This window comes from Mugil cephalus, chromosome 4 (genome assembly GCF_022458985.1).
Source record: "Mugil cephalus isolate CIBA_MC_2020 chromosome 4, CIBA_Mcephalus_1.1, whole genome shotgun sequence".
NCBI classification, from domain to species: domain Eukaryota; kingdom Metazoa; phylum Chordata; class Actinopteri; order Mugiliformes; family Mugilidae; genus Mugil; species Mugil cephalus.
In genome coordinates this window covers 26,952,158-26,970,688 of record NC_061773.1, presented here as the reverse complement: position 1 = coordinate 26,970,688, position 18,531 = coordinate 26,952,158, and positions in this window count along the sequence as shown.

Sequence of the window (18,531 nt, the reverse complement as noted above, 5' to 3'; positions counted from 1 at the left end):
TCATCAAGTGAAACTATTTCTAGCAAAACTTCTCCAGATTTTTTTTTTTTTTTTTTTTATCCAAACCTGCGTCGCATTTGTCACTGTTTCCTTCACTTTGATGAATGTCTCCGGCTGTTTTCACTTCTCCTCTAATGGGATTCGAGTTACCTAAAGGAGAATACATTTATTTATCTCCTTCACTTTAAGTGACTTTATCAAAGACCTAATGTTGTTATGTTGCTATCGTGTCATGCCATGTTCTGAAAACCATTAAATATTCATGACCCTCGCAGCAATAAAGGGGGGAATTTTTTCCGTGTGAAAGTTTGGAGTAGAGCCCAGCTGCTGCAGAAAAGCAAACTTCTGCATTAATTCACACTTTCAGAGCTTCTGTGTTCAGGTTACATTCACAGAGCTGTTTATCAAAATAAGTAAGCGCCCGGTCCGGAGTGGTCAGCCTATCGATTTCCCTGCCAAATGTAATCTGTTTCACCATCATAAATCTGTGTCTGACATCTGCACAAAGCCCCATTTTAGCCAAACGCTGCCAAGTCGGGCTGTTTATTCTCCGATAGTCTCCATGACAACACTCGCTACAATTAGACAACTGTAATCCCGCCTTCAAACATGCACACAGTTAATTATTTCGGCACAAAGTGAGAGGCGAAACGCGCGGAGGGGAGATATAGAGGCAACTGTGGAATCCTGGCCGGCTGCTGTCAGTCCACCTCATGCAGCGTACGCATGTGTGTGTGTGTGTGGACTCTGAACGCAGCACAGCCGGCCTTTAATGAGGACTCAGCCAAAACTTGATAATGGGAAATGAAGGATGAGATTGAGAGGTAGGTAACAAAAAAAAAAAAAAAAAAAGTGTACAGACAAGTCTTTGTTTTCAGTAGGAGCCTGAGACTGAATACACAAAATACCGAAGTGTCAGTTCGCACAAATCCCACACACGAGAAAACGTCATTAATCACTTACCTCTGCCGTGGATGTGCAGATAGACTTTGTCCTACGTCTGCAGATTTTCAGATTTGTTCCTCATCTTCAAACAAAGAGAACAAACGGCCATTCAGTAACAGCAGCGTTCAGTGGAAACAGATAATCTGTTTTTCTTGATAACGCAACGTAAACTGTTCTCATGGCACAATCAGGTAGGAACATATATATATATACACATATATTGTTCTAATCAAACTGTGATTCATTTAGCCCAATGAAAAGTTATAAGGGACGTGCATGTACACCAGTCAGCCACAACATTAAAACCACCGACAGGTGATGTAAACAACATTTAAATCATCTTCTGACGATTCAATGTTCAGATCGGCATCAAAATTTCACCCTTTCACACAATTTCATTGGTGTTGATGTTTTGTTATTTTATTCATAACCCCCGATCCCATTAACAAATCCCCTGCCGCTTGTTTAAAGTAACACGAGGATTCTGAATGACAAAGAATGAATTGTCATCACTGGGGTCTGCTGTGTCTCTGTGTCTCCGCGGTCGCTGTGTTTTCTCAGTTGTTAAAAGTACATGTGCTCCGGTTATTCCACAGGATACAGCGCCGCATGCTTTCTATCCTCCACAACTTATTTCAAATGTTGACTCAGACTGTATTCCCAGGAAGCCCCCCCCCTCCTCCTCCCTCCTCCTCCTCCTCCTCCTCCTCCTCCTCCTCCTCCTCCTCCTCACCAGCACCATTTGCTCCCGCTGAAACCATGTTAACAGAAAAAACTCATTTGCCATGTATTGTTAAAATTTTATTAATAGCAATTTATGTCACTCAGGACGGGGGGCCTCTGCTAAAAAGAAAAAAAAAAAAAAAAAAAAAAAAAAAACATTTGGGCCTTGTATGAATCTATCACTCAAGTTGTCAAAAAAATTTGTTCTCATGCAATATAAATAGGCCCTGAGTCTTTGGGTAGAGAGACGGGATCTGTGTCTGCGAGGGCGACGGGCTGGCTGTTTAGAGACTCCCACTAAAACAGGTCATGCTGTTCACATCATGAAGCCTCAATCACAAACAAATGTTTTATTTAAGGAGCCAAAGCGTTGTTTACTGCAGTCTGCTTACTCTTCCTTCTCCTCTCTTCCTTTCCCGCCCGGCTGCTCCCCGTGTGTTCAGCACATTTGAATGCTGCAAGCGTACGGAGAGGAAACAAAAACACTCCTGACAGGAAGCGCTACCCTGTCATGTAAAGGAACAAATAGGTGGGCAATGTAGCTAAGTGAACAAATTGCACCGACGCGGTTTAATAAATGAAGCATTCAGGGAGTACAAATGTGTTAACTGTTGCAGAACTCGCTGCTACTGTGGCTGTAAACAACGTCTGCAGCACATGCACGAGTGCATGGGAAATTTTTTTGTTTTTTTGCTGAATTTCTCACAGATAAATTTGCAGGTGTAGTCTGGGAGTAACATGGCACAAAAGTAATGCATTACTTTCTGATATAACACGGTAATGAAAGGCATTACAAAAATAAATAAATAAATAAAATAGTATTTTACTTGATACAAATGTCAGTAAAAGTGTTACAATGGATTTTACACCCAAAATGAATTAAATGAGTTGGGTGTTTTTATACAAATTCTAGATTAGCAAAGGAGAATAAAAAACAAGCGAATGTTAACTTCCTGTTAGTAGAGAACAGCTGATTGGGGAGAACACGACTGCAGTCGGACTCTACATTCATGAGATGGACATATGCTCATTATAGAAAAGGACAGAAAAGGATACGAAGAACATTATCCTCCTGAGACCCGTGATTTAGTTTGCAGTGCATCTTTAATTTCTCTTTCTTCACGATATTTGTAATTAGTTGGACCTAAAAACTATAAAAACCAAGCATCGTCTTTGAACAGGAAGTAGTTTGAAAAAAAAAGCAATGCCGACAACGTGACAAAATATATATATAACTGTATGTATTACTAATTAGTGACGCTGTAGCTTGTTACTAATGATAATTTGTTAAATCTTCGTGTCATATCAAACTAAAGAAGTTAATAATCATAAATAAACAAGTTACAACCATAAAGTTTGATGAGGTTTTGTGCCTTGTTCACTTTTGTCTCGTTATCTGTTACCGAACGAATCCACTGAAACACCTGCTATCACGTTCTTACATACTAGTGTATCAACCTTTTGCTATCTTTAGATGGCAGACTGAAATGTCCACTACTGAGGACAACAGGTCTAAATGAAGCAGAATAAACTGCCACAAACCTAAAATTTAATATCGCTATACGAGGACACAGAGTCTCAGGAGGTTATAGTTAAGTTAACTTTGTGTGAGAAACCAAAATATCTAAAGTAATTTAAGGAAACATGTAGCGTGGTGCAGCTTTCTTTAGGTGTTCCCTTACAATGTACAGTAGTAGCTTCTAGCAATATTCATTTTAATATGAATAAATTTACAGTATCTCTATCATAATATGTATTGCACCATGACTGCTCTATTATATCACTGTTGTTAGCGTTAGCCTAGCTCAGTCATTATGTCATTCTGATTGTCCTGGTGACAGCATCAGTGACTAAAAATCATTTCTAATCAGCTCAGATGATGTTTTCTACAACTGTTGTGTTTCTTTAAGGATAATTCCACACTGTCTTCTGAAAATGGCATTCATGTTACTTCTCATCTGCTACATACAGTAGGATCTCCTTATAAGCATTATAGTTATTATGTCTCTAGTTTTCCTCTTTTCTCTTTCTTTAGTGCGTCATCCAAGTCAATAGTTTTGTAACCATGCTACTGCTGCTATGTAAATAACCCAGATCTATATACTAGTGTACATATAACTGAATATTACATCACCATATTTTATATTGGACAGTCATGTTTATGATGCCTTTATTTATAATAATTCATATTTAGATCATCCATTCTTTTACTGTTTATACTGATCATCCTGCACATATTCTATTCTATTCTATTCTATTCTATTCTATTCTCTCCTCTCCTCTCCTCTCCTCTCCTCTCCTCTCCTCTCCTCTCCTCTCCTCTCCTCTCCTCTCCATCCTGGTCCAGTGGTCCAGATTGTGTTTGAATACCGAAGTCAACACATTAAAAGGAACCAGCCGACCTTGAACACTGACTGGAAGAATGCAAGGTATGAACGAGCAATTTATGAGAAACGCTTTTTGATGATGAAATTATTCATGTTTACATGGTCCAAGAGGCTTTTGATGGACTGCAGGGAATAAAACTCTTTCCAAAAAACTTTAATGAGAGACAAATTCTGTGTTCTAAACACATTTGGCTTTAGCCTGGTGCACTCAGAAGATCGGAATATGAGCTGGTGTGTTGCAATCATAGAGAACAGCTCCACAAAAGTGAAGCCAAAGCAAGTAGAGCTCCCCCTGGTGGGTGGCTGGCCACCCTCTCCGTGTTAGAGTAGGATAAATAGATAAATATGTACAGTGTATAATCCAACATTTCTTGTACCTGGTAGAGGTAGAGAGGAGCATGATATTAGTCAAACAGAAACGCAAGTGGGTCTGGAGGAAGCGTGCACGAGGCTTTGTTGTGTTTAGGCTAGTGATGTTTGATACCACCGCTTTCCTCTCCGATACGATACTGAGAAAAATTCAGGCTGATACCGATCCGATACCAATACATTGTGTGAATACACCTTAATGTGTCTGGTAAACCTAAAAAAATGGTGTATTTCAAATCATAAGATCACAAGACGTCAGAGTAATTTATTTATTTATTTTAAACTGAAGTATATTGAGGTAGTGGCCTCATTTACTATGTAGCCGAGCTAATACAACAGCAGAAAAACCAGACACACAATCATCAGAAAGTAAGTAAAATAATAAGACAATTAAAATAAATTATTGTTTAATTATTAAGAACTACTATAAAATGAAAACTTTCAATCTTAATTGTGACCCTGTTCTCTCCTCTTCTGTCCTCATCATAAATGCCTCATATTCTGTGTTGTGGTTTAATCTGAGTTTGTGTTTTACAAGGTTTGTTGTGTTGCCACGACTCAATAGCGGAGTTCCTTTCCACTGTGCTACTACATTACCTCCAATGACTGAAGTATCGATATCTCAGTATTTCAGTATTGATCTAATCGTCACTAGTTTAGGCTCCTCAAAGCTCTTTTCAGGAAGATTAAGGAAAGACATTAATCTGGATTAAATATCGATCAAGTCAGTGGAGACGGAAGAGGATTAGTTTATCAGTTTACAACTACATCCATGCTGCTCATTTCACATGTAGCACTTGAACCACAACTCATTTGTTGTGTATTCTACAGTACATACACTGAACTACTACTCATACTTCTTGCAGTAAATCTAAACCAGCTTTACATAAAACCCTGCACTGTGCTGAATGTTCTCATGTGTAGCTAGTCTCCATGATATTCTTTTTAAAATAAACCATATTTTCCATCTTCAGTAAATGACATGCTACTCAGAAGCACATTAGCAGCAAGTGTTTCATTAGTGCGCCTGTTGTTGTTTTTCACACTGGAAGGCTGCTATTTTGCATATGATGAGATGATTGTGCGTGAGGGAATGAGTGGTGCTTAATGTGGTGGACAGTGATCAGTGGCACCCCCCCCCCCTCCTTTCCCTTAACCCCCTCCCCCCCACATCAGGACCGCAGGCCATCTCATTTACATAGCTCCCCACCCCACCCTTTCATTTTAAAAAACATTTTTTTTATTTTTTTTGTGGCCCGAGCTCTCCTCCAGATCTCCAGATCCACAGTGGCACCACGCTTCCTTCCTCCCTCCAGCACCCACCCAGTGCGTGCATGTGTGCGACGCGAAGTCGGGCCGAGGAGGATTTTGAACAGGTTTAAGCCTCTAAATGAAAGCAGATATTCTCATGTCTAATGCATGTGATGCTGAGTTATGGTCGACGAACAAGTCAAATATAAGTATGACGAGAAAAAAGTCATAAAAGCAGAATGTGAACATTAAGGGTGTGCAAAGCATCCTGTATTTGTATTTGTTGAGGGGGAAAAGGTATTTGTATTTGAAAAAAAAAATTGAAATAGATGTAAAAATCCATTGTTTTTGAGTTAGACTTCTAATTTAGGACATGCATGTGTAAAAATACATATTCTTTAATTAGCCATTATAATAATTAGGGATGCATGTGCTGTATTGGTTGATGTTTTTGCAATGTGCCACATGCCGAAGCGTCCTTGAGCAAGACACTGAACCTCTGTGACTGTAAAGTGCTATGGGCAAGACCATTTACCATTTACCAGTACACAATAGTCTGAATTACCGAGCTAATGAATGCTAACAGACAAATGCTAACATGAGAGAACCTGACTGCAGACGTCTCAATCATTGACTGTGTATACTATGGACAAACCCGCCCTTTCAACTCTCTGCTACCTGTTAGCCCAGGCTAACACCTGTCACTCAAAGCAGGAACACCTTTAATTACACAGAATTCTAATTCTTAATTAAAAATAAACGAATGAAATAGAAAATAATTCATCCCCCGTATAGTTGTTATGAATAATGAAATAAACTATGGAAACCAACCCCGTTTTGTGTAACAGGCTGTAAACATGTTTAATAATGCTGTGAAGTTGGGCTTTTTAACATGGAAGCCTCTAGTGGTCACTCGGTGAACTGCAGCTATTTGCACTTCCGCATGGGCTTCATCGCTTCAGTTAATTTAACGAAACAGAATAATCTCCTGGTCAAACTCTGTTTCACAAAAGTTATTTGCTGCCTCCGCAACCCGGTGAAGTTAAAAAAAGAAATGTATTTGTATGTATTTGTCAAAAATAGTAATGCAATTAAGTTGTGTTTGGTCCATTTTAGAGTCAAGACTCTAAAATTTTAAATTCAAGGCATTTTTCTTTATCAGGGTCGAGAAGGGATAAACAAAACTTTAAAAACAGATCGATTTTCATTTTCTGTTTCTAAAAACAAACAAAAAAATAAAATCGTTAGAAGACAAAAACGCCCGCTTTTTCCATATTTGTGTAGCCAGAAATTGACGATTTCAAAGTAAGAGCATGGACGGATGGTAAAACGTGATGGTAAAACAAGACTTGTCCTCTGCAGACATTTAGCTAATGTTAGCTACTAGCTAACAGCTCCCTGATTACATGTAGTTTTACCTGAAATGTGTGGCTTCGTTTTTCTGCCGTCACGTCTTCTTCATCGAGACTCTGAAAATTTTGTTTCAAAAAAACAGCGTGCTGATCCGTGTCCACCAACTTCTGTTACACAGCGCCGTCCTCATACATGCTCTTACTTTGAAAACGACACTTTCCGGTCGCACAATATGCAAAAAAAACGAATTTTTTTATCTATTTATGTTTGGCTTTTAAAGTTTTGTTTATCCATTCTCGACCCTGATGAAAAAAAAATGCCCCGAATTTCAATTTTAGTTTTTGAATTTTAAAATGAAAATTAAATAACCACTATTTTTTTTTTTTTTTTTTTTTTTTTTATACACTGACTGTTTTTGAGAGAATGTTTGTCTTGTTGGCGAATACAAATAATTTTAAAACTGTTTGTTCAAAGTAAGTATTTATAAATAAATAAATCAAACATGTTATTTGTGCCTTTCCGAACACAGTATTAGGCTTCGCCCCTAGTGGACGTGATTGAGAGAGAAGAGGAATCTGAGTGACCTGGTCAAACACAACTACATACTCCATCCTTGGGCTCTTGACGTGTTTGGTGCTCCTCTCCTCTCCACTCCATCACCCCTCCCACCACCACCACCACTCTAACAGAGAAAATATGTGTTCATAGCTGCAGGCCAGAAAGATGGAGAAGGGGCGGGTGGGTGAAAACCCAGGCAGGGGTGCCATTCTGCTGGCCAGAGTCCGGCTCTTCACGTGTCCTCCTGCAGCACTCACAACAGCACCACACAGGGAGACTAAAGGTGAAGGGTAGGCAGGTCAACACACACACACACACATGCATCAACACATGCACACAACACTTTTCCTTTTTCTCCCCCATCTCCCTCCTCATCTGCCACTCTCTTCACTTCAACCCCCTCCTCCTCCTCCTCCACCACCTCCACCGAGCCGACCTGCATTCATTCTCAAGCAAGAGATGTGAAGGTTAACGGGCCTCTTATCCCGCCTCAAACAACAACAAAAGGAACACGGAGTGATAGTGGGGCTTTTGAATAGTTCAAAAGATGTCAGCGAGCATAAACCCCACGTCTGTCTCGATCACAAAGGAGGGCGACGCCAGGGAAAATAGCACTTCAAGTGACGCAACAAGACAGTGGCGACAATTTGTTGGGAGTTTCTGAAAAACTGTGATCACATGCGCGAAACAAAGACCCCTTGACATTTGAGATGGATGGTTTGTTTGAGCCGAGATCAATGCCGCAGGCGAAGAAGAAGAAGAAAAAGGGAAACAACACACCTTTTTTCCGTCTGATATTTACCTGCTAAGCAAACATGTCATAACTGAAGTTTAAGGGTCACGCAGTAATTTCTCTACAGGCTGGGAAGGAGGGCTTCTCTCTGGGTACAAAACATCATTAAGATTATTATTGTTTGAGTTCCTTTTTTACCCCGTTTTCCGCCATTTCAAAAGGAGTTGTATTTACATGATGGATCTACAGTATTGGCCGAATAATTTCTATAGAGTGCGAATATGCAAATATCTGTTCAAACGTTAGAAAATACATATCCTACGTGCAATTATGTAAATTGTCTTTGGTTATTCATTCAGTTATTCACCCTCGTATTCGCTCATGCATTCATTTGCCATATTAGGGGCTGGCAGTGATGCCCTGGAAGCGGCAGGCTCTCTCTGCAGGCTCTGTGGACAGACAATGGGCTGGGAGAAAATCCCCCTCTCCAGAGCTGTGCTGCAAGTTGACCTGCTCGCAGCACACAGCACCATATGGAGAGAGATTGCTTTGGAGAGGCCTGCGTGGGCCTGCACACCGGTACACAACAAGGAGCGCGCACACACACACACACACACGCACACACACACACACACGCTCGGGCACATGCACACACCCTTGACCTCGCACAAACACATGCACACGCTGCACACGAGCAGCTTCTTCTCGCTGTAAGTCACGCACATACACAGCTTTTATATTTCAGATCTTTTTCTTTTTTTTTTTTTTCCTTATGAACGAAACAACACTCTAAATCAGAGATGTCATCAAATCCCTTCTGCTCAGTGTGAGGAAAAATTAGGTTTTGACAAGCAATATTAGACAATAAAAATCACACCGTTCACGAGGAACAATAACGCGGTGAATGATGGAGGAAAGAGGCGCAACTTCTCCGAAGAGAAGTCACACGATAAAGTTTTTATAAAGGATCGCTGTTGCATCTTACGCCGTCCGTGTTGGGCAACATTTCTGGGGTCCTGGATCCCCCCCCCCTCCCCAATCCTCAGCCTAGATCAAAACTTAGCTTAGCTTAATTTCACGTGCTAACCTGAACATGCAAGTTAATGAGCTTCCCACAACACAACACCTGGTTTCACAATAGAGGGTATGAATGTGATGTCACAGCTAGCGAAGCGGCAAAAAGTGATAGTTGATCATGGAGATTAGCAGCATTAGTGTGAATCATGGGCTTTAATAGTGTCTACATTGTAAAAGTAATTTTTTTAAAAAAAGGGGAAGAGCTGTTGTGTGATTGACTGAACCAACAGATCTGAAAAGCAGTCAGAGATATATTTATATTTTTACAGATATCTGCCAAAGAAAAGAGAAGTAAATGGATCCCTGCATTAGAAGAAACACCTGGAATCCAGACACAGAAACCTGGTGTTGTGGTTCACATGTAGTGTCAGGTAATGCTAATTTATGCAGTAAAACTCTTAGCATTAGCATCTTTTACTTAGTTACATTCATCATAACTGAAATAACCTAAAACTAACTGAAACTAACTGAAACTGAGGTTAATCCAAACCCACACTAGTTCATATTGTCCTTAATTTGATCTGATAATCCACATATTTCCAGGTCTCGTTGTGTTTACTGATACATTTCACCATGTTTTTTCATGTCCTGTCTTTACTGAGATATGAATGGTGCAGTCCCACTGAAACAGCGGATTTAGTTTTTATTAACAGCATCATGCAGTAACTTTGAACAATGGACTGAGATCTTTTAATAAAATACAGTAACCTACACTTGTGAAACAGATGAAATTACAGAAAAAAATCCTGTTTGCATCTGTAGTTTAGGTTGAAGGTCTCTTTGAGTTAAATAATCCTATTTCTATATATGATCTAATTTAAACATAATAAATATTTTATTTCCACTGACCCCTTGCAGTTACATCACAGTCCACTAGGGGTTGAGAATCCCTGGTGTACTCACGCTCTCTGAGTACACATGGGTGGGTCACTGCTACGATTGATTTCCACGAGTACTGACGTGAAAAATGTCCACATAATGTTCACAGCACATGGTTCTGATCAGACTTTTTGACCTCGGAGTAACCTGCAATCACTAATATGGAGCTCGCTCCTATACGGGGAAGGAACGCAGTATTAAAGGGGACGTGCAAAGAAAGAAAGAAAGAAAGAAAGAAAGAAAGAAAGAAAGAAAGAAAGAAAGCTTAGACAAATAACGCACTGACCTGCACCATGTCATAACTGGCTTGGTCACATGAGAGATATTTTCATTCCTGAATAGCTTCATTGTATAATGCAATACACGCTCTGGCACTGATATAACATACAGTGCAGTGTGTGTGTGTGTTTTTCTACTTCTTCCATGTTTCCTGCATATATTCACATCCATAAATACTCATGCATTAAGACATGCAAGGCAGGTATTGATTCACAAGAAATACAAAAAAGGCGAATGTACATTTCTTGATATTGATATTAAGAACAGTCTGTCCCCACCGCCTTCAAAACCACGAAGCAAAAACAACAAAACCGCAGCGATTCTGTAATGCGCTCCCTACACAACATACACCGAGGCGAGAGTCTGATATAAAGCATTGCCGGAGGGTGAGAGCACGTCCCGTTGCGATAACTAGGGTGACTTAGAGATATGTTTAGCGGAGGAACAAAGAGCAGGAAGGAAATGCAAAAGGCACACAGAGCGAAGAAAAACATTTTCAAACGCGACAGCAAAACACGCCCTCAACCAATTCTTCAGTTATTAGCCGGGGGAAGGTGATGAGTTCAGCTTCTTATTGGTCACTGGCGTAAAAAATAATCCAGTGTTTAACATTTAAATGTCTTTATTTGTTCCATGTGAGTCCAGGTTCTTCCACCTTCATATGGTTTGTGTTTTAGGTTTACATTTACAGAGGAGCTGCTGATAGTCGCGTTTATGCTAATGTGACTCTTTACAGCCTGTGAAGAAATACGTGAAAGTATATTTACCCAGAGCATGTTCTCTACTAGTGGATTTAAATGTGGTTCTTCTACTCAACTTCATTTCAGACGGAAATATTATCATTTTTTCTCCAGTTGCCTATGATCTGATACCTGATAAGAAAAGCTGCAGGTGAAGGTCCCCAGATAACAGGTAACACACACTCGTGGGCCAAAGACTTCCTGTTCTACACCCCAGCCTTTGTTTACAGTCTGATTAGCAACTTTAGACGTTAGAAAAAGGGTTTTTCTTTGTCTTTTCTTTTTTTTTTTGAACTGTTTACACTCAGTTGACAGTTTAAAACTGCTACAACAGCTTTGTTTAACGTGTTTGCTTGACAAACAGGGTTTGTTGGCTCACTTGCTGACAGGTTATGATGGGATATTCGGCCTCTTTTCTCTCCACACGGACTGTTTACCTGCATTGAGCCGCGGCCCACACAAATGGGATCGGTCAGTTCTGCTCAACAAAGGAGAAAATCAGAAAGGCTCTCGAATCAAAGGCTCGTCCCTTTCTAACATTCATCTGTCTACATCCTATTTGATCCCTCCAGAGACTTTGCATACACTCACTTGGAAGTAGAAACGCAAATTATATATCAATAATTATTTTTCAGCGCTAGTAGAACAAAAACTCACAGCAGCCCTGTGCTTTTTAGGCCCCGAGTGCTTTTACTTTGTGTGATGTTCATCTGTAAACTTTAACATAGTTTACATTATACTTCTATGTTTCAACACAGGTGATGCTTTTACTTCGGAAAAGTATATTTACTCTCTGTTACGACTGCTTTTACTTATGTAAAACACTGAAAAACTTCCTCCACCGCTGTGTGCGAGCCTCTGAAAACACATGTAGATGATCAATAGACAACTCAAAGAAATGACTTTAGCAGTTTGGTCAAATATCAGATATCACATTTAAATTTAACAGTTTTTTTTTTGATGATGATAATAAGAAGATGTTTTTGCATTTTCCAGCCAGTCACCACAGAAGGATGCACGTGCAAAGCACAAACATGCCACTCATTTGAAACCTGTAAATACAGACACTTTCAGAGCCTCCTCTCGCTCCCACAATAAGTGCAGGTCGTCCCCGCGCGCCCAAATCGCTCCACGCTCCATGTTTGGGTAAACTGCGTAACAAATTGGAGAAAAAAGGCTGGAGCCGCAGACACAGGGTAAACTCCCTCTTGGACAATACCATGCTTTATTATTAATACGACAGCACAGGTCCCGGCGTTGTAACCTGCTAAGATGGGGGAACATGCTCATCGATGATATCAAGGTGACTGAACACACACAGAGCAGCGGGCCAGCTGCTGTTCAGGCTGCACGGTGGAGCTCACGCTGTGGACTAGGTGCCTGGCTGCATAATTGGGAATTATTAAACAAGGCTCTAGCAGCGAGGTGATCATGAAATCGTATTTTCAGTCTTGGGGGATGAAAGCAGGAATTTAAATGTTGCCGTTTGTTAGGAAGCAAGGAAAGAAGGAAAAAAAAAAAAAGAATTGAAGAGTCTTGTCCTAAACCTCCCATGATTCAATTTCTTTTAAGAAACAAAGGAAATGCATTTGGACAAGCAGGGAGATGGATGATACAGACTGCTGTCGCAAATTGTACATTGTTGTAAATTGCAATCGGGATAAATATTTCAGCAGCAACTGGACCAACGTGATGAAATGTGGGTTGAGATGTTCTTTTTTTTTTTCCCCCCACGGATGAAACAAGCAAACAGGCAGCGAAGACAAACTCAGAGCAAAGTGAGACACAGACGCTAAACCTGCAGCGAAACAGAGTTTTATCAGTAAATGTGATTAGACTTTACAGACGTTCAGCGAGATCTTTATTCCTGTGGATTCATTTGATCTTGTTAAGAATTAAAAACATTTTGAATATTAAATATTTGCCTAGTAAATAAGAGAACAGCTCATCCTCTTAGTTATTTATTTTTTCAAACACTGGCGTCAGAAGGTTTATTCTTATTTTATTTAGGCTTCGCTCTGATCAAGCAAACAAATGAAATGAAACATAAAAAAACATTTGAAGATGTGACACTGATGCACGTAAGAGGCAAACAATGAAGGTAGTATATCTTTTTATTTATTTTGCATTATCAGGTGGAGCCTACGGTGAAAAATATCCTGGGTTTTGCACATGTTTGCACTCCTACTGAATATGTCTTTTTATTGACATTGACAGTAATAGAACAGAATAAATGACTATTAATTTATAATGTAAGCCATGCCCTTACATAATTAAATTAACAAATTAAATAAAGAAATCTTCTATAGTCCTGGTGGAGTGAGTGAAATCCACACTACGCTCAAAAGAATATGTGGTTGTTTTTGATTGAACGCTCAATAGTTTGTGATCAGGAAAGTGGAAAGTCGCCTTATGAAGCATATACATGCAGACCGGCGCTTTAAAAAAAAATAAAATAAAACAATCAACATCCTCCCCGTGATCAGCCAAATATTAACCTAAAGTTTGCAAAGAGAGCGAATCAGACAAGTGTGACAGGCGACACGCGTCTTTGAAATGAGTTCATCTCACCGGAATCATTAGTTTGGAGCTGCGAGCAGAACATTTTCCTCCGTAGCAGCAGTTCCAAATCACAATGCAATAATATTTTCCGGTATAATCTAAAATGATGTTGGAAATGGGGGGTGGGGGCAAAGACGGGGGGGTGGTGGTGGTGGTGGTGGTGGAAAAGGAGCAGTGGATGTTAGTGATTGTCCTATATTGCTCATGCTCTCATGGATTACTTAATTATCAGCCCGTGCCGACGTTCTGCTCTGTTAATGGTAGGCAATATGGCCCTTACCTCACTTAAGGAATAAATTGTATTGCTCCATCTCCCTCCATCTCTCTCCATCTTGTAACGAACACCCCCTCCCACACATATAAACATCCCTTCCTTCCTCTCTTCACTGCTCATATAGATCATTTAAGCCGGAATGGGATAGTTACTGAAGCAAAATCCCGATGAGATCCGGCGCTATTTCACAATAACAATTCCTTTAATTGGGCATCTCTGCCTATTTACCCGCAACCCGTTTCTATTCATCTTTGCAAAACTCAGGTATGGGCTCCTCATTGGCACACGCTGGGTTTATGATTCTGAATCACGAAGAGTGCAACTTCTCAGAGAAATTGCTATTGCCTCAGTGGGAAGCGCTGTTGTGAGCAGAGGTTCAGCAGATAAAAAATATCAAGTTAATCATGAACTCAGTCAGTCGGCGAGTCGTGAGCCGGGGCAGGTGGCGGCTCGGTCGACATCAACAGAGAAGCCTTAAAGAGGAAGAGGAGGATGGCTGGGGCGGAGGATACTGGAGGCATTTACGTTTGAGGCATCGGGAGGTCAGTGTCATTAGCAGCTACAGGACGGCGGCAGCAGAGGAGGAGGAGGAGGTGGACTCAACAGACAGCGGATGGTTTGGTATCTCAACAATAAGCTTTAAATTACAGTTTGTTCACATGCTGCCTGTTAGCTTAGCCTAGCATACAGAGCGGTACAATAACCCAAGCTATCTTAACCCAAAAGGTGTTTGAAGAAAGGCAACTGGACTTGTAGAATTTCTCATCCGAGTAGCTTCTTCAGTTCTGACCTCTCATACTTTTAAAACATAAGCCGAAGGGTGATCATTACCATGATCTACATGACTGAGAACCTTCACCTTCTGTTATCCCGCCCTGACACACACCGTGCAGAGAGAGAGGCTGAACCCAAACAGGACTGAAACCAAAACAAGGGGCTGAAAGGTACTAAAATGCTCTGCAGATTTAAAGAAAGCTGCAGGTTTGGGAAATAATTTCCTCTGTGTTTTGTTCGATTTTTGCATAAAAATGTTGATTATTGCAGCATAATTACAAACAGAATGCTGTTACTGTTGGTGCAGCTTGTTGATGTGGAGCTTCTTCCACTTCCATTCTTCAGCGCTGGGCTTTATAACCAAAAGTAATGCATGTTATTTAGTAGCGATCATGTGCACTGAGTGTGAAAGCCTCATGTGTAAAGCAATAGACAACATAACGTCGTCTTACACGTGACTGGGCTGCTGCGGATTTCTTTATGTTTTTAAAGTCACTTACAGTGAAAGGAACTGGAACTGGATGCTAAAGGGTTAACGCGCCTCCTAAGAGAATGCACATTATGGTGTCGTTATCGTGAAGTGTAATTAAACAGCGTGTCTGCGATGGCAGCGGCGGTGCCTGCAGTGTTCGTCTACAGTCGTTGGCCACGCATGCACCTAGAGAACCAGAGTCTGACACCTCTCCGCAGACTCCCATCGACCTCTCCGCGCGTCGCCGTCTCTTCAGGACGTCTGCTCGGTTTCAGACTTTCCCAGCGCTCTCTGTGCTGCTGCAGCCAAGCTGCCTGTCTAAACATTTAAACCCCAACTCTGTGTGTCTTCCCCTCACGGGCCTGTTTGGAGTAAATATCTGGTCTTAATATCCACACTCGCATCCTTTGCCAGAGGATTATTGAACATTAATTACATTAGCATTTTTGTCTCTGACAACAAGGTGGCTTCTTATCTGTGATCTTCAAACTGCGACTGGCAACTATTGATCCGGGCCATGTTGTCATTCAGATGATAATTAGGAGCAGGTGAGGGGGTCAGCCTCCAATCCGCTTGAACATCTGGATGAGAGTTCCTCAAGGACAATAGGAGCCACAGGATGCCGGCACTCTGTCGAGCCCCGCGTGTCTTTATGTGCCTAAGTCCATTACACAAATTGTCTAATTAATTCCCACATTCCAGAAGAGTGGCCTAACAATCAATGGAGACAAAAACACTGGGAGAAGAGTCGAGTGTAGAGTTACAGCTGGCGCATACAGAGCGGGAGGTTCTGCACCTGCTGCAAGCTCCGGCTCCGACCTTTTTCAGACCCAGAGTTACAGTTTAAACGGAGAGCTTGCAGGAGGAAACATCTGCAGGAATTATGCGATCAGGTGTGAATGAACTTTTTTCTTATCTTCCTGAAAGAGAAACACCATTAAAATGACTGTTCTCAGCTCAACAACACACAGCTGCAGAGGTGGCGCTATCACAGGTGGTTCTTATCTATAATTAAAACTGTATTTTAAGGACATGCAAATGGAGATATTAGCAGACCTAACATATATCCTTCTCAATGCGGTGGGGACAGGGTTCAAAAGAACCGTTTTACAGAGACCCCACTTTGCAGAAAAAGTAGTTCAATGTATTCTTTTTCATGAGTAAATAAAGGTAATCTCCACGGGTGCATAAAATTCTGTCGCCGCTGCATTTATGTTATCATTAATGCGATGAATAATTCCGTTTGCACACTGCAGAAGTGCTTACAGCGGAACTTTGGAAGAATCAACTGAACAAATTGTGTTAAGAAATTCCTAAATGGTCTTGTTCGGAGTGTTTAAGAGGGGAAAAGATATCCCGTCTCTCAGAGCTTCGTGCCACGTCGTACCACTGCACGCTTGACCACTTAGAACAATGCCTCGTTAATCCACGGTTCAAAGGAAACCCGGGACAGAGCGGGACAACACATGCGGAACCGGAGAAATTTTTCCAAAAGTGCAGAGATAAAGCGCTGGATGTGGAAGCAGAAGCGGCGGCTGTGGCCTGTAAATTATGATTATTGCCTGGAAACTTGTAAACATGAACAGGAGCCCGTGGTCCTGGTAGTCAGACAGTGTGAGCTGCTGTCGCTACAGGAAACAGCTTATCATGGTCTCTGTTAACATGTAGCGATGTAAATGAACGGCTAAACTGTGCTTGATCCAAATGTGCAAATGCAAAACATAAATGTAAATCAGTGTGTGTGTGTGTGTGTGTGTGTGTGTGTGCGCCTGGGGAGGATGCAGACAAACAATGCAAATATTGCCCCCTTGTGGTTCCTGTGCACTCATGAGTGTTGCAGCCATCTGGGACAACAGAGACTCACAACCTGCATCAGAAAGACTTGTGGAAAAAGGAAAATCTGGTTTTTAACTCACAGAGACATGAATGTGAAAAAGGGGAAAATGTGTCTCTCTGTTGGATTTGTATGCAAATGAAAATATTTAGATAATAAGTGATTCCTTTCTGCAACCAAACCTCCATAATTAGGTTTCATGTGCACCCCTGTCCCTGTCTGTGCATTCTTCTCCGCCATCTCTTTCTTTCTTCCTCTCTCATTAGAGCAAAGTAAATTTCAATGTCACTTAAAGTCACAGCTGTAATTTATTGGCGCCTTAATACTGACGGACAAAGGTCGCGAGCGGCGCTGCGAGGCGCTCTATCAGGTTTATCTGTGCGGGTCATTAACCTTGACCTGGTGTAAATGCACTCCAGTCCAAGAAGGTTCCTCCCGTCCCGGCGTTTTTTTTTTTTTTTTTTTTTTTTTTCCACCAGTGCCCCCAAGAAGTTCCTGCCCGCCACAGCCACTCCTCACTCCTCCGCTGCCCTGTTAGCTCAAGTGCTTTAAACTTGCCTTAATTGTCATATGGCAGCCAACGCAGCTTTTCTTAATTGATCTGACCTTTCACTGCGCTTTTCTAATTTCCAATCCCGCTTTCATTGTTCCATCTGGCACTTTTAAAGCGACATCTGGTTGACTGTACTTTACCCGGTGATCTCTGCGCAGATATTTTTAAACTTAATGTATGCTTCAACAGATGTTAGTTTTTATAGGTGAGCGAGGAGCTAGACTTCACCCTCCGACGCCCGACCCGCGCCCGTAACACTTCTTCCCCTCAACAACTCAAATATTGACAGCAGACATTAGCAGCCAGGTCTCCGCAAAACTCCAGTTATTATGTGAGGCTTCTTGTTTTTGTTCCCTATTAGCTAAACATCAATTCAGCCCGAGTCTCCTCTAATAACTGCCCATAAATAAAACATCAGCTTTCAGCTTATGAGCAAATAAACTATTTTGTTGCCATGTAGAGTTCATTGAAAACATGTCAGTGTCAATAAGGAGGCAGGAATATTTGTTTAAATTATGTTCAGCGTGGACTCTCGTACTGCTTCTCAGATCTTTTTTTTTTTTTTGTCCCTATCAGAAACGACTCCTCACTCAAACTGTCTGATTAAAAAGCGTCTCGGTAGAACTGTTATTTGTAGATCGCTCCCACCATGGGGCATCCTTCCCCCTTTTTTCCCGCGTTTTTGCTCCGCAAGATTTCGATAACTCCAAGCTGCAATCTTTGCACACACATAATCTCCCTTTTAACCCTTTTCTCAGCTCTCCAGTT